This window comes from Dendrobates tinctorius, unplaced genomic scaffold (assembly GCF_039654945.1).
Source record: "Dendrobates tinctorius isolate UK_male_01 unplaced genomic scaffold, ASM3965494v1 ptg000086l, whole genome shotgun sequence".
In the NCBI taxonomy this organism is placed as follows: Eukaryota; Metazoa; Chordata; class Amphibia; order Anura; family Dendrobatidae; genus Dendrobates; species Dendrobates tinctorius.
The window spans coordinates 3,583,679-3,606,455 of NW_027361754.1; the positions used below are offsets into that span (position 1 = coordinate 3,583,679).

At 42.0% G+C, this 22,777-nt stretch overlaps 1 protein-coding gene across 8 annotated transcripts in view; it reads left to right on the forward strand.

Annotated features, from left to right (window-relative positions):
• The window catches only part of PKNOX2 (PBX/knotted 1 homeobox 2), a 485,162-nt gene that overhangs the window by 58,840 nt on the left and 403,545 nt on the right, over positions 1-22,777 (forward strand). The window contains exon 1 of one of the 8 annotated variants that reach the window (XM_073584910.1): positions 1,699-2,289. The exons of the other annotated variants lie outside the window; for them this stretch is intronic. The gene's annotated coding sequence lies outside the window, so the exon portion shown is untranslated. Of the gene's footprint in view, positions 1-1,698; positions 2,290-22,777 lie in introns of those variants that run through there. 8 annotated transcript variants of the gene reach the window in all.

The window sequence follows — 22,777 nt, forward strand, 5'->3', positions numbered from 1 at the left end:
TAAACCATGTGTCAATTCATGTCTGGTTTTGGAATGATTTTACCGAAGCCGGCAATTGATTTAGCAGCTATTCTGCTATGTAGAACCCCATGAAATGTGTATGACGTATGTGTGTGTATATGTTTGTGTGTGTATGATATATTCTATGTGTATATATCTATTCTTTCGTTTCTTTATTAAACATGTCAGTGTGATTTTACAGTATCGCAAAATGAATTGCCGGCTTTTGTTAAAGGACACCGGGTGCGTATTTCTGGCAAGTCACATGTCTGGTCCATGTGTAAGCCGTATTTTTCTCGCCCCCATTGACTTGCATTGGCGTATTTTGGCCGTAATACGCTGACAATCGCAGCATGCTGCGTTTGTCTCGGCCTGTAGAATACGGCCGAGAAATATACGGATGATGGGAGCTGCCCCATAGAGAAACATTGGTCCGTGTGCAATGCGTGGTTTTAGCGCCTCTCACTCGTCCGTATTTCTCTCTAGTGTGACGTAGACCTAACTGTCCTTCTTTTCTCCACCTATTTCTCTCAGTTGATAATTGACCTAGAAGAGCTGTGCACACATATACTATAGGGTACTTGGTTAGTCTCTATGTATTCACAGATCATTTTAAGGGTAGGGTCCCATGACCATTTTTCCAATTTGGAGAAATATGGTCCCATTGTTCTGATCAGAGAGGCATCAGTTTTTCCACCTACTGCATTCTCGCAGTTCAAGAAACTCGGATGTTATCCTAGTGTGGTCCGATTTATTTTTTTCACGGACCCGTAGACTTACATTGCCGATGTTGATCCGATACTTGTATCAAAATCAGACGTGTCTCAATTTTTTCTGCTGACCAAAAAAAAAAATCTGAAGTGTAAACGGCCCCATAGAATATCATAGGTACAAGAGCTATCCGTGAAAACAGTGGGTAACACTTGCCAGAGACAATTGGTCATGTGAGCGATCCACATCTACAACAGACGATTCAGTCTATACTCTTCTAGAGTTAACAAGTTGCCATTTTTCGTTTGGTCTCAGGCCAGTTTTCCTGCCAGTTTGTTTCCTAACGACCTGGTTTGTATGTGGCTATTGCTTTGACAACATTTTTAATAAAATTAAAAAAAAAAACATTAAAAATGACACAGCTGAAATGCATGTCATCAATTAAAGGGATTGCTCATAGAAAAAAATGACTGCTGCAGCCAATCACAAGCCTTGGTAGACAGTTAAAGCTCAAAGTGGTCAAGTGTTATAGACCAGACATTAGAGCTGCTGCCCTACCAACAATTAACAAACAACGGAGGCTTCAAAGGTTGAGCGGAATGGCAATTTTGCCATTTTCCAACATTCCTAACCTATTCTTTTTAACGACAACCCTTTATATCTGCAAAGCTAGAGATGTCTTACTACAAATCAGCATCACACTGGGTTAGGAAGGTGACATGTTTGGCTTCCTACGTGATCCAAATTGTCTGACACTTTAATGGCAGGGCACTGTGGATACTTTCCATTACTGGCCACTGGTGGGTAACATGAGTGGCATTAATATGGAATGCTTTCATTCGTAGCATCCAGTCTCTTTAATGACTGCTTAATCGTATTTAAATAGAGTTTGGGAAAGTATCCAGTTATCCAAGCGAAGCGGCATATTGTTACCATGTGTGTTTGTATTTTTATCATGTAGAACATAAATCAGCCAGAGCTACCAAATACGTCCTTCCAGAAAAAGGACCGGGTAACGCGGGAGGCCAAGCCCAGGGCGTATTATGGTGAAGTGTGGAGAAAACATAGGAGCGGAAATCATGTCCAGCAGAATGAAATATTTGGGCTTTATTTTTTTCCATTTGTTTCTAAATAATGCAAATTGACAGAGCAATGAAGCTCAAAGAATTCTGGACAGATGGCTTGGAATTAACTCAAATGCACATAAATTAACGGAGTCGGAGTGGAAAAAAAAAACATCAACATGAGTTACATTCAAAGCTACAAAGCCAAGTGGATGAAAATTAGCACGATTCTTCACATGGAAAATGAGATCCAGAACTTCTTAATGAACCCAGCAGCCTGGACCTGGCACTTTGTGTGAACCTGCGCGGCGGCTGCATAGCCCGCCATGGAGCCGTTACATATTTATGAGACGAGGGAGAGGTCACTTCAGTTCATGGTTTTGTTTCTGTCGAGATCAAGCTACAGTTGTTGTTTGGAATCGGGTGTAGAAGAGCAGCAGACTAAAATCAGACTCCGACTAGTGAAATTATCTACCCTGTGATATGTGAATCATCCAGCACCAAAGTATATAAGGTATACCCTGTTCACTACTAATAATGAAGGGATTTTGCAGCGCTGTAAAGTGAATACATTCACATGCACCCCTTCCCAGGCGGCACAAAATCTACTATAAGTATGCACAAGTATATACTCAGCCCATGTCACACATCACCAGTTTCCTAATTATATATTCACCAATGGGATTTTTGGGACCAGAAAAAACTAGGAGTATGCAAAGTAAAAGTCCCCAATATTTTCGATACCATCTCATGATCATGAACTATGTTCAGCTACGACATCTTTTTGTTTGCCGCTCATTGGCTCTTTCTGCTTTCTTCTTCCCTTCTCTCGGAGTTAGATAGGAGGGAGGGGGATGTACACAAATTTTGCAACGTACAAGAGAGGGAATAAAGCAACTACAGTCTCAAGGAGGGCAGAGAAAACAGGCTATGGAAAGCAGATGAAGAGGAATATGGAAAGCAGATGAAGAAGAAAGAAGTGCAGGTTAGAAGTTGTGTTAGTTTGCGAGATAACACACAGACCTCACATCCAAACTAGGTTACCGTTCACAAAAAAAAAAAACGGGAACTTGAATTAGGCTGAAAATAGCATATTTGTGGTTTCAAAAGTTCTGACCTGCATTCAAGTTTACATATTAGATGATTGCGGGAAAACATACAATTCTCTCCGTTCGGTATGTCAGCAGAATTGTACAGAACATATGTTCTGGAGCATTTAATAACATTTCACTACTGGGCAGAGTTCACAAGTAGGAGAAATGCAGCAGATTTTACCAGTGGAATTGCAGGTGGAAAGTCTGCAGTGGAAAACAGTAAGATCAAAGTTGATCAGACTATAGCAAATCCCATTCACGGGCTGAATAAAAATATATGTTTGTAAATTGATATATGATGTGGATTTCAACTGTGCAGCAAGTCAGCTCTTTCTGAGGATTTTCACTGCGGGTTTCACTCTTTGCAGTCCGTGTAAAACAGAATATGCAGAAGGATCAGAGACAGATTTTTTTGTTTCCCTAAAATGACTAATACTAAAGATAACATGCTTTTAATAGGCTGTGCAAACTGCATAGTTTTCCAACTCTATGACATTCTCAAATACAATTCTAGCTCGAATGTCGTTGGGGACCTTAACTAACGAAGGGCAAATGGCACTGATGTACAGTTGTGTCAAAAAGTGTTTGCCCCCTTATTTCCTATTCTTTTGCATGTTTTTCACACTTAAATGTTTCAGATCACCAAGCAAATATAAATATTAGACATTATTAACAAAGTAAACACAAAATGTAGTTTCTAAATGAAGGTCTTTATTATTAAGGGAAAAAGAAATCTAAACCTACAGGGCCGTGTGTGATAAAGTGATTGTCCCCCCCTCTTAAAACATAAATTAACTGTTGTTTATCTCATCTTTGGGAAGCTGAGTTCACAACCCCTAGCCACATGCAGGTCTGATTACTGCCACACCTGTTATCAATCAAGAAATCCCTTAAATAGGACCTGCCTGACAAAGTGAAGTAAACCAAAAGCTCCTCAAAAGCTAGCCGCAATCCAAGGAAATTTTGGAACAAATGAGAAACAAAGTAATTGATAAAACCATTTCTAAATCTTTGGGACTCCAGTGAACCACAGTGGGAGCCATTACCCACAAATGGCGAAAACATGAAATAGTGGTGAACCTTCCCAGGAGTGGCCGGCCAACCAAAATCACTCCAAGAGCACAGCGATGACTCATCCAAGATGTCAAAAAACACTCCACAACAACATCCAAAGAGCTGCAGGCCTCACTTGCCTCAGTGAAGGTCAGTGTTCATGAGTCCACCATAAGGACAAAAATATCCTGCATGGCAGAGTTCCAAGACGAAAACCATTGTTGAGCAATAAGAACATAAAGGCTCATCTCAGATTTGTCAGAAAACATCTCTATGGACTGATGACACAAAAGTGGAACTTTTTGGAAGGTGTATGTCCCACTTCATCTGTTGTAGAAGTAGCACAGCATTTCAGAAAAGGAACATCATACTAACAGTAAAATATGGTGGTGGTACTGTGATAGTCTAGTGCTATTTTGCTGCTTCACGACCTGGAAGACTTGCTGTGGTAAATGGAAGCATGAATTCTGCTGTCCACCAAAAAATCCTGAAGGAGAATGCTCGGCCATCTGTTCGTGACCTCAAGCTGAAGCGCACTTGGGTTATGTAGCAGGACAATGATCTAAAATACATCAGCAAGTCCGCCTCTGAATGGCTTAATAAAAACAAAATTAAGACTTTGGAGTGGCCTAGTTAAAGTCCTGACCTTAATCCCACTGAGATGCTGTGGCATGACGTTAATGTGGCTGACACATTACAACAATTCTGCAAAGCTGAGTGGCCAAAATTCCTCTAGAGCATTGTAAAAAAAGCCTTATTTCCAGTTATAGCAAATGCTTTATTGCAGTTATTGCTGGCTAAGGGCGGCCCAACCAGTTATTAGGTTTAGGGGGCAATCATCTATTCACACAGGACCCTGTAGGTTTGGATTTCTTTTTCCCTTAATAGTAAAGACCTTCATTTATAAACTGCATTTTGTGTTTACTTGTGTTATCTTTATCTAATTTGTTTGGTGATCTGAAACATTTAAGTGTTACAAACATGCAAAAAAATAGGAAATCAGGAAGGGGCAAACACTTTTTCACACAACTGTATGTATCTACTTTTTGGAGGTGTTTCGTTAAAATGTTAGAGAATTGCATTAAATCCTGTGCACAACTTCACACAGATTTTTATTATTGTTCATTTGCTTCCTAAATGCAAAGTAAAGAAACTTTCAAACTAGTGTCCATTACAATGCTCATCTATTTTGCTGCTGCAGAGTGTTTGTAAGTCCTTTATCTAGCTGGATGCTTTTGGAAAAAATGTTCCAAATCCATCAGAGAGCCTCTTCTCCCTTTTCTCAGCGTTAGAGATCGGAGGGAGATGGGTTTGTACACAGATCTGACGTGTACAGGAGAGGGGAGAAAGTAACTAAAGTCTCAAGGAGGGCAGAGAAAACAGGCTACGGAAAGCAGATGAAGGGGAAAGAAGTGCAGGATTAAAGCTATGTTGATATGAGAGTTAATACATATACCTCACTTCCAATCTATGTTACTGGTCACAGAAGAAAAATTAGAAACTTGGATCATGATGAAAACAGCATATTTTGGAATCTAAAAATGAATTAATTAAGATCACGGACTGAGAATTTTATTAATTAAAGGTTTTCACTGATGTCCGAAAATATATAATATATATATATATATATACTATACATAAAATATACTTCCACATGAATTGTGTTCACAGCACTAACAGTGATTAATGAATGGGCCATATTTATTCACAGTCCTGTCACCCTTGGGCTCATCAGCAGTCTGCTATGGATGACTATTTGGTTATCCTTATATGCACACAATGCAAGTCTTGATGTTTCCACCCTTACCTACACCATACACTTTAAAAAACTGTAGACTTGGGTATGCAAGAGGTTAACCCTTTACTGCAACAGTGTGCAGCATATCTGAGAAGAGAATCTTTGGAACAGACAACAGCCCCCTGCGACCTTAAACCTCATCTCCTGTGTCTTGTATCAATAAATTAGAAGCTTCTGTTCTGGCATTGCCTAGATGTATACCTTTCACTCTCAATTACATGAGAGCATAGACGTGAGAAATCCAACTCTTGTGTTGACAGGGGGCATTAGAGGGTTAATTTGATCGAGCTTGTTACTAAATGAATGAAGAAAAAAAACTGAAAAAAAAAACCCCAATGTAACCAATTAGGAGGAAGGTCTAGGGGCTTTATCAGATTTGGCGGCGTGTATTGTACTTCACCTACATCCTGGATACTGACAGAAGAGAAGATGACCCCTCCAAAAACTGGTAAATTCTTACAAAGGTTATAAAATAATGCAGTAAAAGTTTTGCTTATTACAAAAACAGTCGAACATAAACAACGGGGGCGATTTCCATATCCCGACCACATAGAGAAGATGGCCTGAAACTAGGCCAAATTTATCAGAGTGGAGCAAAGTTCGATGACAAATTCGGCACATCTTTAGATACTTTTTACTACCTCTTGGTCGTCTTTCTTTGTGCCACTTTTCTTTGGTTGAGTTTATCTTATTTTTTGCTATTCCTGATTTATGGTAAGACAAAGCCCTTTGTCAAAAGAGCTTAAAAAATGTTTAACACCTCTAATGAATAGATCTAAAACTAGATACAGTAATTTGTGGCAGAATATAGCACATTTTCTAACCAAGCACATTAGTAAATCTGCCACATGGAGACAAAGATAAGGCCGGATAAGCCACACGTAACAAATGGAGATTGATCATATAGCATGTTGATTGGCGCTGGTTGTATATGTGCAAGCTGCATGGGGCAAACGATCGATTGCATAGTCACAGAGCGTAAAGATTGGGTACATTTGCTCCCTTGAACAATCGTTTAGCTGATTATCGGCCAGTGTGAATGGGCCTTAATAACAATTCACAATATTAATTGTGCTAAGAGAAATTCAGTAAATTAATAACATCACAACTTAAAAGTAAAGTCCACATTAGTCAAAGTCTACATTTCCAACAACATCAAGGCTTACGTTATTAAAGGGAATCTGTCACCTCATTTTTGGCCTATAAGATGCAGCCACCGCCATTAGGGGCTTATCTACAGCATTCTGTAATGCTGTAGCTAAGCCCCAGATGTAACCTGAAAGATAAGAAAAATGAGTTAGATTATACTCACCTGGGGGTCCAGTCCGGTCCGATGGGTGTCGCGGTCCGGTCCGGCGCCTCCCATCTTCTAGAGATGACGCCCTCCTTCTTACTTCTGCCGTGGCTCCTGCGCAGGCGTACTTTATAAGTCCTATTGAGGGCAGAGCAGAGTACTGCAATGCGCCGGCGCTGGGACAGGTCAGAAAGGTCCGGCGCCTGCGCACTGCAGTACTTTACTCTGCCCTCAATAGGGCAGATATAGTACGCCTGTGCAGGAGCCACGGCAGAAGCAAGAAGGAGGGCGTCATCTCTAGAAGATGGGAGGCGCCGGACCGGACTGCGACACCCATCGGACCGGACCCCCGGGTGAGTATAATCTAAATCGTTTTTCTTATCTTTCAGGTTACATCGGGGGCTTAGCTACAGCATTACAGAATGCTGTAGCTAAGCCCCTGATGGCGGTGGCCACATCTTATAGGCCAAGAATAAGGTGACAGATTCCCTTTAAGAGACAGGAGGTTTAATGAATTCTCTGTGAAAGGGTTCCTAAAGAAGGAGTAGAGCATTAGGGTGTGTGCACACGCTGCGGATTCTGCCGTGGATCCGCAGCAGTTTTGGCCCTGCGGATCCGCAGCAGAATCTGTTACGTTGTACAGTACCATTATAACCTATGGGAAATGGAAACCGCAGTGCAGATGGTGCGGAATTTTCCGTGCGGTTTTTGCTGCAGTTTCCAATCCGCAGAAAGAATTGACATGTCATTCTTTTTTGCGGATTCCGCTGCGGTTTGCCATCTCCATTGTAGAGGTGATAAACCGCAGGGCAAAACTGCAGGCTAATCCGCAGGTAAACCGCAGGTCTTTTGACCTGCGGATTTACCTGCGGACTTTGCAAAATCCGCAGACCAATCCGCAGCGTGTGCACATAGCCTTAATGGGGTATTTCCATCTCCAAGACCCTATCCCAATATGTAGTAGGTGTAATAATAATATTAGCAAGTATCACTAATTAAAAATGTAGTATAGTTCTTCTGATTCGCTATGTTGCTTACTCCATGTGCAGGGCAGTGCAGTAGCTTAGGTATCCATGGTTACGGCCACTCACATAGTGACAGTTATTAGTGGTCGTAACCATGGCTGTCTAATCTAATGCAAGGCCCTGCACATGGCGTAAGTTACATAGCTAATCAAAAGAACTATACTACATTTGTAAGTGTAGGTATTTTCTAATAATAATAATATTATTATTATTATTATTATTATTATTAGGATAGAATCTTGAAGCTGGGAATATCCGTCTGTTCCACGACAAGAACAGTGCTGGATTTGGAGCTGAAGTCAGACAATATCCATCAAGGCAACATATCCAAAGACCAAGGAAGGATGAGCACGTCTTCATTGTGTCTGTGCCCCTGTGGAGACCATCAAGTTCCTTATTTTCTTTGCCATTTTAAGTTTGTGGAAAGTTTTTACAGCCTTTTGTGAGGCTTTTAAAATACTCTGTTCCCAGTTTGTTTGTTTTTTAGGTTTTAAATCAGCAATTACAATTTTTCCTGTCCCCTGGCAAGCTCATGCTGGGATAGTGTATGTAAGCGGTTTCAGACATTTTAATACTCCCTGGCGATAAATCTAAGAACCCCCCTCCTCTCCTCTCTACAAATGAGTGGCGCAGTATTCCTTTCTAAGCTCTAATTTATGGTGTATATAAAATTCTATAGAGTAGTTGTGCATCCTTCTGTGGGAAGGTTTATATTTTTACTGTTTCAAGCTGTTAATTTTTCCATTTAAATCTAGCCTTCTGTTTATGTCAACTGCGCCAAGAACATGCCGGGGACTGTTAGCAGACATGAGAGAGACGCACACAGTCCTGGAGGCAGAGGGATGGAATAAAAAAAAGAAGAGAGCACTCAGATAAGAGCGCGGGTCCCAGTCAAAAAGCTTTTAAATAGATCAAGCAAAAAAAAACAACTTTTTATTCTGACAAAATGCAAATTACCATAATGAAAAATGTGCAATGGAAAAAAAGTTTCATAATAATTAAATATTAATTAATAGAAGTGTAATTCGGTGCAGTCTGCTGGGTTGTTTTGAGTGAAATTATGAAATTTAGGATTTTAAATAATTTTTTTTACACTTATGTAATTAATAAGAAGACAAAGAAAAAAAAAAAGCAATATCAACCTATCTGACTGCAAATATGTGTAAAATGGGCCAAAACTGATACAAAAGTTTCCAATCATAAAATTAACATTTTTTTTTTAGTTAGTTGTAAGGGCCCCGTCACACATAGCGACTCACCAGCGATCCCGACAACGATATCAACTTGTCAGGATCGCTGGTGAGTCGCTACATGATCGCTGGTGAGCTGTCACACAGGCAGCTTCACCAGCGATCAGCACCAGCGAGCGCGCGGTGTCGCTGTGTACGTTAGTTACCAGCACGCTGATGCAGGGAGCTGGTAACTAAGGTACACATCGGGTTTCTAAGCAGCACACGTCACTTAGAAACCTGATGTGTACCTTGGTTACCAGCTCCCTGCATCAGCGCGCTGGTAACTAAGGAACACATCGGGTTTCTAAGTGATGCGCGCTGCTTAGAACCCCTGCATTTACTCTAGTTACCAGCGCGCTGATCGCTGGTCTCCCGCCTGTCACACGCAGCGATGCATGCTGGCCAGTGGGAGACCAGCGATCAAAAAAATGTCCTGGCTATTCCAGGACGATCAGCGATAACCGGCAGGGGGGGCCGGTCGCTGGTCAGTGTCACACACAGCGATCTCGCTGGTGAGATCGCTATGTGTGACGGGGGCTTTAGAGCTCATCTAGTGACATTTAGTTGTAATCGGTCGTAAGCATAAATACCTAAGCTACTGCAATGCCCTGCACATAGCAAATCAGAAGAACTATACTACATTTCTGATTGGAGGTATTTGCTAATAATAATAATTATTATTATTATTATTATTATTATTATTATTATTATTATTCCTGCTACATATTAGAAAATGGGAATACCCTTTTAAGTCATCAAATATGTTTCTAACTGTGATGAATTCTGGTCAGAGACGCAACTTGTTCTTTTGAGTACAAAGCTGCAACAATATGGAAAGATATATGGACATTTCTCAAAAGAAGTCGCTTCATCAAAGTCAACCTCTTTAAGTTTGGAGCTGCCGTTTCTGGGTATGTGCAGATGATCTGGAAGTGGCAGTGCTTTGGACATAGTGCATGTCCGCTGCATCTAAAGCGCTGCCATCTATTGACTGCAGGTGAATCCGCATGTGTTCCCTGAACCGTGCGGATTCACCACGTCCAATACATTCTATGGGTGACATTTATCTTGTGGAGGCTCGCATCTCCGTAAGAGAAAACGACATGCTGCGGTCTGGAAAGATGCGCCGCATCTCCGTCTCCGCGAATGGGCCGTGGGCGTCTCTGGAAGTATAGTGGACATGGGATTTCTTGAAATCCCATCCATTATGCTGCGGGTTGGACGATACACAAGTACACAGCGTCCAACCCGCAGCGTTTACTGATCGTCTGCACATACCCTTCGCCTGGTATTTCTGCTGCCAGGAAAATTATTTTATTACGTGGCAGCTTCTAAAATGCTATAGAGTACCGTAATCTCTTTGGGTAAAAGGGCTATAGAAAAGTTGCTCACTTCCACATCTGGAAGTAAGTGAACCGCTTGAAGCTGATAAGGGAAAATTATAAACGGGCACGACTGGAAGTGTAACTATGGCTCAATTGTTTTTGTTTCTTTTTGCAGTGACGTTTAGCTGGTCACTTAGGAGGCTTACCTTTTGATATACAGTACTTAGATATGTGGTTTATTACAATATGGCAAATTAAAGTATCCATTATTATCAGAATGCCAAAAAAAAAACCAAAACCTAAAAAGATATATGTTCCATGAAATATTTGGATTTTAGTATGGCTCTCATTCATTTCAAATGATAGAGATCATAGGCGGGAAACCTAAACGTTTTTTTTTTCCCCTTTTCCCATGTGATGATTACAGATATTTGCACTGTCTTTGTTTGCAACCAGTGAATTAGCCCCTATTTAGCGGAAGGAGATTTTTGTGTGAATAGTTAAAGCTAATCAGAATTTCACCTTCATATACTTAGCTGAGCATTGGAGATCATGCCTAAAAATGTAGGTTGGTAGAAGAGTCAATCCAAGGGAGAGCGAATGATATACCCCACTGAGTATTCAGCCTTCGGCTCACATCATCACCTTTACGGCCCATAGGAGGATACTATAGGACACAAATTGATTGAATCGGCCAAGCATTGAAAAGTAAGTTCTTGCACTAAGTTTGCAGCCTCGGTGTATTTTTTTTTTTTTAAGTTCTTAAAGTTTGAGTCCTATATTCCATGATGAAATTAATGCTGCCGGGCGCTTTTCAATAAACACCAGCAGGCTACATTAATCCAGTCATCTTTTCTGCGACATGAAATATAGGCACTTTTCCTATGTGTCCATTTATATGACCCATCCAAAAAAACAGGCGGCACAATGATCTCGCTGTGTTTGCACACGCAGACATGATTTACAGACATGTGCTTGTGAAATGAGCGCCTCGATATAAGTGTTGCTTGATGACTGCAGCTTCTGTACGAGCCAAAAACATCTAGAACGTTCTCCGTCTGCATCCTGTTGTGTTGCAATTAACCAATTCAAGTCCTGACTTTTCCCATAATGAGCCTTCTAATCGGCCTTGGTGTGGTGATGGAGAGGACCTAGTAAAGTCTCAGTGCATGGCCATGTTGGCCTCTGTCCATCCCCGGGCCGTGGATGTGGAGCATGAGGTTATACCAGACAGGCCTTGCACCCTTTGTTTCCTGTTTGGAGAGCTCTGCCGCTAGTGAGGCGAGTGATCTCAACAAGACAGTCTTTGTATTAATCTAATTAATGATTTAACGCGCGGCAGACGTATTTCAAGGAAGTTTGTCTTAATAATTGTGTATTTAACATGGTTACTGTGTCAATGACACATTGTGCATCGCCCGCTCCATCCAACGGCTCCATTCCTTCCTTGTGACATTTTTTCCTGAGCTATGTCTGCAGACACAGGATGGGGAACTGACACGCGAAGGGGGTTTAATTGGCCGTTACACTGCATATCCAGTGTAAGGAGGAATCTCTGCTTCGTTGAAATACTGAGAAATCACTTCTACCCAGGTAATATGAGACAGTGTTTTCATTTGCTCTTCTGAGATGACAACTGCAAGAGCGGCCTCTCTATGTATAGTCCTTCCATCTGTCACGGGAAAGCACTGGCTGTTTTGAAGAGGATAATTAGAAAATAAATTGCGCGGATACGTTTGTCAAATCACATGTATTTTACTTGTTAAAGAACGTGACTATTAGGTTATGTGCACACGTTGCGGATTTTTAGTGTTTTTGCCCCTTTTTTTGCGGCGAAAACGCGTAAACGCTAAAAATCCACAACCCATTGAATTCAATAGCATTCCGCACATGCTGTGCTAATGCTGCATATTTTTCCGCGGCGAAATCGCATTGCGGAAAAATATGCAGCATGCTCATTATTTTTGCGGAATCGCAGGGATTCCGTACACATAAAAATGCATTGTTCCGCTTACTTTCAGCATGTGGCTACGCTGTGCACAAAGTAAGCGGAAAATGTGCGGATGGTTCCCAGGGTCTGGAGGAGAGGAGACTCTCCTCCAGGCCCTGGGTACCATATCACTGTTAAAAAAATGATTAAAATAAAAAATTGTGATATTCTCACCTTCCGGTGTCCCCTGCAGCGTTCCCGCCTGTCCGCCACGCTGCCAGCATCTTCCGGTTCCGGTGATGCCTTGCGACAATGACCTGTGAGGACATAGCGGTCTCGCGAGACCGCTACGTCATCTGGTGTCATTGTCGCAAGGCATCACTGGGAAAGGGACTTGCCGGGAGCATCGCTGAGGCCTGGGAATGCTGCAGGGGGACGCCAGAAGGTGAGAATATCACGATTTTTTATTTTTTTTTCTTATTTTTAACATTATATCTTTTTTACTATTGATGCCACATAGGCGGCCTCAATACTAAAAAGTTGGTCACACTTGTCAAACACTATGTTTGATAAGTGTGACCAACCTGTCAATCAGTTTTCCAAGCGATGCTACAGATCGCTCGGAAAATGCTAGCATTCTGCAAGCTAATTATGCTTGCAAAACGCTATTTTTTCGCGGTAATTTCGCATGCGTATTTCCCACGGCAGGGAGTTACGGAATTGCCGCACGTGTGCACATAGCCTTACAGAGGAAAATCAAGGTGCTGTTAACTCATCGAGGGTCAACACAAACTATACCTCATGTATAGGCAGCCCCCAACTAACGAACATGAGACTTTATGTATGACCCAAAGTTGCAAACATTGGATGTTCAAAAAAACAACTAATACCTCTCTTTCCACTGCTGCATCTCCTCCGACCTCTTCAGTATAGGCCAGAACGTCTGGATGCTTACAGGTCAAAAGGTACAAGATTGTGCCTTCGTGATGATGTGTAGTAACCCCCGGGGCCTGGAAGCAACCAGAAGTCCCAGCCAATAGTGAAGAGGTCGGAAATGAGACGGCGGAAAGAAGAGGACCAGAGAGCAGCATCGAGCTGGCAATAAAGGTGAGTATTGGTTAAAAACAATAAATAAATTAATACTTATCTACCCATCTCCCTTGCTGGCTGCCGTCCAGTCCTCTTTTTTTTCTTTTTTCCTGCCGCATCTTCATTATAAGCCTGCACTTTCGGCTGTGTCCCGGAGGTCGCTTCGCTTCATAAGGCTGCGGTGCACACTGTGATGTCAGTACGTTTCAACCTTACAACAAATAGTAAGGTTCGAGGCCTGGACGCTGCTGGAAGTCCTGGCCTATATTGAAGAGGGTAGAGATGCCGGCGTGCTACAGCGGAAAGATGATGACTGGACAATGGTTAGTGAGCAGGCCAGAGAGGTGAACAATGATGTATTAATTGTATTAGTTTGTTTGTTTTTTTTGGAGGCCCTCCTCCAACTTACCTACAAATTTGAGTTACAAAAAACTACAGAATCTATCTAGTTTGTAACCCAGGGACTTCTTGTCGTTACAAACTTGCAAATGTTGAGCGGTTGAAACATTTGTGCTCAGTAAAATGGAAAGATGTGATAATGAAGGTTCTCATTGTATTTGCAAAGTACGCCAGGATTACATGTCAGAAAGTTTTACCAACATATAGCTCCAAAAAAATGCCCCGCCATATAGTGATATACATCACACATATGCTGAGTGCCTACTGCTATATTTCACGTATTTGCTGGGATACACATACGGCAATATAATAGCCTTAATGTGAAATTTAACTTCCATTGTGTTTATGAGGTTTTGGCTTCTGATATAACAGGTTAGCAGAAATTTACACTGACTGAAAAAAAAAACAAAACAAGAAACCAGAAAAAAAAACGAAAAAAACTTTTTTGGCAGATATGAATAGCCCTTCTATAAAACAAAATCCCCATGGTCATAATAACAGAAAAGCATTGTACTGACAGTGAAAATAACAAGTCGGGAACCACAGCTGCCATCATGTAAAATAAACATGGTCGCACTGTGGTAACATTGTTGTTCTGCAATGTTGGAGCCCTGGGATTAATTGTATCTTTGTTGAGTTTGTAGGCGTATGTGGTTTCATCCTAGGCCAAAAAAACATAAATTCTTTCATTTTGTTTCACATTACAGAGTACTTACAGTGAAGAGGTAACTCTGCAAATACTGGGGGATCGCTGTACCTGCAATTCTGTAATATAATGATAGAGACCTATCAGTGTCAGCGCTCCGGTCTTTTCTCCAGGGCAGCTTGCTGGAAAAATTTTTTAAAGAAAAAAAAGTTGTATATTATTATTATTATTATTATTATTGAGTCTGGTGGTATCTTAAAGAAACATTGGTTAGGACTTGTGAGTCCATGGGATACTATCTAACTGTTTCCAATTCAAGATATAGAGTAAAACTAGCATTTATCATAAAATAATGATCAAAGGGGACAGACCCGTGTCTCCAGCTGCTCTGTGTTACATACATCAGTTCTCCTGCGAGGTCTGTTTTAGTTAATAGTTTTCTTCTTATATATGTCCAGCAACACCTGAAAAACTGTCATTTTTGCACAAATTTTACTAAGTCCTATTCTTTAGGTGACCCGGTTCATGTCGCTGTCCAGGGAAATATGCATAATACAACGATTGTTGGGCATCTTCTTATACATTGGAGATATGAAGGATCTGACAGCTGGGTGTTGCCCTTCCTATTGTAACTCAGTTTTTAATCTATGGCACATTGATGATTCTGACCCCAAGTGTTGATTTATCAACATAGAATTACATAATGGAAATACATTTATTGCATGCCTTTAGAAAAAATGAGCCGTATATATCAATACTGTTTAATTTTTGCGAGAGTGCAAAGCTAAACCACCATACACATTAGATTAACATCAACGATATCGATGGGGTCGGCCGACAGTTATCTCAGCTGACTTTCTCTGAGATGCCGGCTGATATGTCTACCTCTCTGGCCCAGACGTCACCTCTCTGCTGCCCAGAATCCCGGAGTGTCTATCAGCCATATCCTCCTTCTTCTCCTCTCGCTTCCTCAAGCTCAAAGTGGACAAATCTGAACTCATCATCTTTCCTCCATCTCACAGATCTTCCTTACCTGACCTATCACAATTAATGACATCAAGCTTTCCCCAGTACCGGAAGTCCGCTGCCTCGGAGTAACCCTTGACTCTGCCCTGTCCTTCAAACCGCACATCCAAGCTCTTTCTACCTCCTGTCGCCTCCAGCTCAACAATATTTCCAGATTCCGTCCTTTCCTCAACCCTCAATCTACTAAAATGCTTGTACACGCCCTCATCATCTCCCGCCTCGACTACTGCAACATCCTTTTCTGTGGTCTCCCTGCTAATACCCTCGCACCTCTCCAGTCCATCCTTAACTCTGCTGCCCGACTAATTCATCTCTCTCCTCGCTGCTCCTCCACTTCTCCCCTCTGTAAATCTCTTCACTGGCTTCCATTCCCTCAGTGTATCCAGTTCAAATTACTAATACTGACCTGCAAGGCCATCTATAACCTGTCTCCTCCATATGTGTCTGAACTAATCTCCCGATGCCTTCCCTGATGTAATCTCCAGTCATCCCAAGGCCTCCTTCTCTCCTCCACACTTATTCGTTCCTCACCCAACCACCTCCAAGACTTCTCCCGAATAGCCCCCATCCTCTGGAATTCTTTGCCCCAACATGTCCGACTATCAACCACATTTGTTTCCTTCAGACGGAACCTGAAAACCCACCTCTTCAAGAAAGCCTGCAATGACCCCGCTGCCTCCTCACCACTACCGGAGATATCACCTCAACCAACACCGGAACTGTTGCAACCCATCAACCTACTGTCTCCTTCCCTACCATCCTGTAGCATGTAAGCCCGAAAGGGCAGGGTCCTCTCCCCTCTGTATCAATCTGTCATTGTAAGTTTGTTTACTGTACGAGAGTGATATCTGTAATTTGTATGTAACCCCTTCTCATGTACAGCACCATGGAATCAATGGTGCTATATAAATAAATAATAATTTCTGAAACGGCAATGCGATTGTCAGTCCTTGATCAGACATGCCTGACTTGACATGTCCCTTGATGATTCCCTAGACTGTTTGTGGCGGATTGAGTCAATATGGACAAGTTTGGCCGATATTAATCTAATGTGTATTGAGGATTCCTGAGATAAGGATCTGGCATGTCCAATTTCGGACGGCCAATCCTTTTGTCCTCTAGAGACAAGCTGCCACCAGAGATGTCTGACATCATCTTTCTCAGGTTAGAGTCACACGATCAATTTTCTCTCATCTGAGAAAAATGGTCCAATTATGCGATTTTCTCAAATGTGGAGAAAAAAATATAAAAGAAATTTCTCCATATTCTACATGCATCATGTCCGGGATTTCATCCCAGTGCTTTCTGATATTTTCCACGGACCCGTAGACATGAATAAGTCGAGTGCCATCTGATTATCTGGGGCAACTTGTGCGTGCAGCATTTTTTTTCTCAGATCTAATTGAATTGGTCTAGGAGAAAACAAAATCGGACATGTGCACTGCCTAATTGAATAATATTGGGACGAGTGCCATCCTTCAAAACGACATATAGCACTGGTCTGATTATTATGGTCGTGTGCGCGCCCTTACAGAGAATACAGGAGCGTCGGCAGAGCAAGGACTCCTGTGAATCGGGGGGGTCTGGAGAGAGAGGTGTCGGCTTAACGAACGTTGACAATTGAAGCGTATAAGGGCTTTAGGGTGGACAGTCTTGATATGGGCCAAATGTATTAAAGTGGATCATGCTGTTTGCTAAATGTGATGCCAATTTAGACTGTCTAGCCTACGTTTGCATAGCCTATTAGATGGCTTACTTTATGTTAAAAATTTGGTTCCTTTTTGGCATTTAGTCCACTTCCTTTACAGAAGGCCGCACCATGACAGTGTCTAATTTAATAAATGCAATGCAAGTCATGGAAGTCGGTTTGTAGCACAAATTATGGCAGATTACTGGTGTATATGGCCTACCAAATTTGTTAATGAGCCTTCATTATATTTCTTGACATCTACAAAAAAAACCAATTATCGCCAATTACTATAACACTGATTGTGACATATAATTATTATGTCCACGTGACTAAAAATGATCAGTCCCAACCAATTATAACCTGCCCCATTGGTCACTACCGCGTACAGTTTTTCCACCCATGGTACGACCACAGCATTTTTCTACTGCTCAAGAAAAGCATACACTAGGTATTAAATATACAGCTCATATTTAGGGAAAATGTATGCAAGTATTAAAAGAGACTTGCTGTAAAGGATTATTCTAGGACTTTTACTAAGCAAAATGCTGAGAGGCTCCAAGAAAGCTGGAATGTTAAAGGATGCTATGAAATGGGAGCTAGGAACTTGAATATGAGGAATGCAAGTAATGCTTTGTCAGGGGACGGCATATCTGGGCATTGGGATGTTTCATGTGGGGCCCCAATGAGGGTCTGTATCACTTTCACTAGTAACGTGTATTTTCCCCATGCGAAGAGTATCAGTACCTGAAATAGAAGTCAGAACAGCGGCATCATGCATAAATAATTATCCACATGTATTGCGGCTGCCCTTTCCACTCAGACAGTTTTTTTACGTTTTTCCCAAAGTGTTAAATATTCGGTTGGTGGAAAGAGCCCTGTACCTCGGGGCTGTGCACAGTTCAGATGACTCGTCACATTCATCCCAGGACCCGTCTTCAGGGGGCAGCTGTATTCATCAGCTGTTCTTGTTGTAGTGCGGACCCTCTCAGTGACCCATGGGGGACATAACATGACACCGGCGAATCTGTACCATGGCTAGTATTACAAATGAAAGTTTTATAAACGAGACAGGGTGCACTTCAACAAATCTGCCCGAGGAGGCTATTTTTTTTGTATTTGATTTCTCGTATGACTGACATTTTGTACAACAAAACTCCTACTCCAAAGACCTAAATGATTGATAGATTGCACAAGGTACAACTAGCCAGATCTTTTATTTTATCAGGTTCTATTTATAGTACAAGCGATCAGACGATCACAGCTTCAAGTTCCCTAAGGAGACTAACAAATACAGTACTAAAAATGTTTTTAAAAATATAAAAGTACAAATCTCCTCCCTTTTCACCCCATTAAAAATAAAGCAATAAAAAAAAAAATTTCACACCATTCGCACGTGGCACGTTTTATCTGGAATAATAAAAAGCCCCGCATCTCCCAGCAAATCCTGTTTAGACACAAAAGACAGGGAGGAGTTTCGCTACCAAACTTTACTCTCTATTATAGGGCAGCTCAGATCGCCCAGCTGACAGGGGTAAACTCGGAACAACACACACCCATATGACCACAAATAGAAAACTCCCAAATAGCACCTTACTCCTTGGAGAGTCTAATTTGGGCCACGGGGCCTTTACCGAAAGATCTGGCTCTACATTCTCCGTATACCTGTCACTCCCTACGAATCTGGAGAGTGAATAGATTCCAATTTGCGTTGCAGTCTCATCCCTCTCCTCTCCTGAACCTGATTAATAATCCCATGTTCCCGCCAGGAGTTACATCTCGAAATCACCTATGGTGGCAGCAGAATAAGCTAACTAGGCTACAAACTCTAACTACCCATTTTAAGCTAATGTCAAAGCAAGAGTTCATCGCAAAATATCAAGTCCCGAGGTCTGAGACATTCTGACTTGAACAAATTTTTCATTTTCTGCAAAGCCTAACGGTTGGCTCTTCAAACGTACAACCTACAACGTACGAATTAAAATGTCTATATGACCCATTGGGCAATGGTCTCATATCTCATCTTTATTCTATATTTAACAAACCCAGGGATGGCTTGAAGTTGAAGACCATGGAACAATGGGAGGCAGATCTACGAATCTCCCTCACACCTCAAAGGTGGTTCAGGTGTTATGAAAATATAATGAGGGGTAGTAATCAAGTTTCACTTACTGAGACATCTCTTAAATTATTCTTTAGAATACACTATGTACCTAGCTTCCTGCACAATATTTACCATTCAGTCCCTGGCAATTGTTTTAGAGGGTGCACTGACTATGGAGACATTCTCCATATTTGGTGGACATGTCCGATAGTAAAGTCACTGTTGAAAGATGTAGTAAAATTCATTGATAATATCTTGGATAGGAAACTGCCTCTGTCACCGTCAGTTCTTCTGCTGGGGGACAGACCAACCAATGCCAACAATAAAACTTGCCGTCTCGTTGATTTTATTGCTATGGCGACGAGAAACCACATAGCTAGCAGATGGAAAACCAGTGCGCTCTCTTTAACACAGGTGAAGAATAGGGTCAATTTGATAATGTTGTACGAGAAAATAGAAGCTATTAGATCTGATTCTTTCGATAACTTTCGAGGTATCTGGGACCCTTGGATTCAGGCACATAAAGACGATGATCTTTCCAAAATGATATCTTTATCTATATAATATATTGGCATGGTAGTAGCTCCTTACAATTAGAGACTCTGAAACAGGTACACTGGTGCCCCATGTTTGTGTATCTCGCATTATCGACACTCACTTTGAACCCCCAACTTTCCCTCCCCATCTCATTAAGTCTAACTTAGGCCGGTTTCACATTAGCGCATTTTCAGCGCGCGCACGGCCGGGGGTAGCTCCGCCCCCGATCCGGCTCTCTGCCCGGCGTGCCCGCCCCTTCCTTGTAGCGCCGCCTCCTAGCGGACAGCGGCGCCTGCGATCGGCGCACCCTATCTTTAGCATAGGGTGCGCCGATCGTGCGCAGGCCGTGCGCTAGTTGCGCTTTGACCTGCGCTGCGCACTTTTGACGGTGCGCCGTGCGCGCCAAAATCGAACTTTTCGATTTTGGCGCGCACGGCGCACCGTCAAAAGTGCGCAGCGCAGGTCAAAGCGCAACTAGCGCACGGCCTGCGCACGATCGGCGCACCCTATGCTAAAGATAGGGTGCGCCGATCGCAGGCGCCGCTGTCCGCTAGGAGGCGGCGCTACAAGGAAGGGGCGGGCACGCCGGGCAGAGAGCCGGATCGGGGGCGGAGCTACCCCCGGCCGTGCGCGCGCTGAAAATGCGCTAATGTGAAACCGGCCTTAGTTGTGTTATAATTGTTTTTCTACACATATTCTAAGTGAAGATTTTGTAGTCCAGGATACCATATGTCCTTAACTGCCTTTTTTTTCTTTGTATTTCCCCCTGCGAGGGGATCCTTGTACTTTAATATGAATGTATCTCATGTTAAATGATGCTTTAATTTCAATAAAACTGTTGAAACTAAAAAAAAATTACACATATTTGGCATTGCTGCATTTGTAAAAGTCCAACTTATCAACTTATCAAATTTATCTAAAAAATTACCTTGATTAGTAAACGGAGTAATGAAAAAAGTATCGAAAAACCAGAATTGCATTTTCTTTCAAATGCCGCAACATTGCGATTAAATGCCATTAGTGGCGATCAAAACATTGTACCTACCCCAAAAAGGTATCAGTAAAAATGTCAGCTTAGGGCACAGAAAATAAGCCCTCACATATCCCGACAACTAAAAACATTAGGTGTCTTGGAAAATGGCAACAAAAGCAAAATTTTTTTTTTTCAAGTTTCTCTTTGCCATTTAAGGGGCTATTCTCATCTCCAACATCCTGTCCCAATATGCATTGGGTGTCATTCAAAAGTACATCTTGTCCTGCAAACAACAAGCTCTCATCTGGCTATGTGGGTGGACAAATAAAAAAATTGTGTCTGGGAAGAGAGAGGAAGAAAAAAAACTAAAACAAAAAAACGGAAACTGGAAGCAGCGTGAAAAGATATAATAATAAATAATAAATTCTATTTCTATAGCGCTGACATATTCCGCAGCACTTTACATTTCAGAGGGGACTTGTACAGACAATAGACATTACAGCATAACAATAATCACATAGATCATAACAGATACCAAGAGGAATGAGGGCCCTGCTCGCAAGCTTACAGTCTATGAGGAAAAAAGGGGAGACACGAAAGGTGGGTGGTAACAGTTGCCCTGATTGTATGGACCAGCCATAATGTTAAGTGTGTAACAGTATGGATGCAGAGGGCTAATGGATGCATAAAGCATGTGGGAACATGATGCGGGGAACCTGGTTATGGTAAAAAACTTTTGGCTGTGCCACATAGGGATAGATTAGGTTAATGTGTTGAGGCGGTAGGCCAGTCTGAATAAATGCGTTTTCAGGGCACGTTTAAAATTGTGGGGATTGGGGACTAATCGTATTGACCTGGGAAGTGCATTCCAAAGAATTGGCGCAGCACGTGTATAGTCTTGAAGACGGGAGTGGGAGGTTCTGATTATTGATGATGCTAACCTCAGGTCATCAGCAGAACGAAGAGGTGCGAGTAGGATGGTATACTGAAACAAGGGAGGAGATGTAGGGTGGTGCTGAGCAATGAAGAGCTTTGTGGGTGAGGGTAATAAGTTTGTACTGGATTCTGGAGTGGATGGGTAGCCAGTGTAATGACTGGCACAAGGTAGAGGCATCGGTGTAACGATTGGCGAGGAATATGATCCTAGTAGCTGCATTCAAGACAGATTGGAGGGGGGAAAGTTTGGTAAGAGGGAGACCGATTAGAAGGGAGTTACAATAGTCGAGACGAGAATGAATAAGAGAAACAGTCAGAGTTTTTGCAGAATCAAAAGTAAGAAAAGGTCGAATTCTAGAAATGTTTTTGAGGTGCAGATAACAAGAGCGAGCCAGTGATCGGATGTGGGGGACAAAGGAAAGCTCAGAGTCAAGTATGACCCCAAGTCCCCAAATAGATTAAAGGAGTCGTTCAGGATCTAACGATTGAGGATTTAAATAATGTAAAATTTACGAATAATCACATTTGTGAGTAACTCTTATTAGTTGCTGATCGATCAGAAGCCTGTGGGGCCAAAAAGCAGATGTTTGACACCCGTCACCGACAACAATCACTGGAATCTGCTCCCACAGCAGCCAGATATACTGTAGGTGATGTATACAGCAATACACAGCAGCTCCATACATCCTTTAGGGGGCGCTGCTGGGCACTGCAGTTTATCTACCAATCACTTGAATTAGATATAAACTGCAGTACTAGGTAGTAGCAACCAAGCCGTGTATGGCCGATTATTATTCTCCATAAAGAACCCCGATATACAGCCATTGCAGATTTCAGCCGAGAGGTGGAGATAC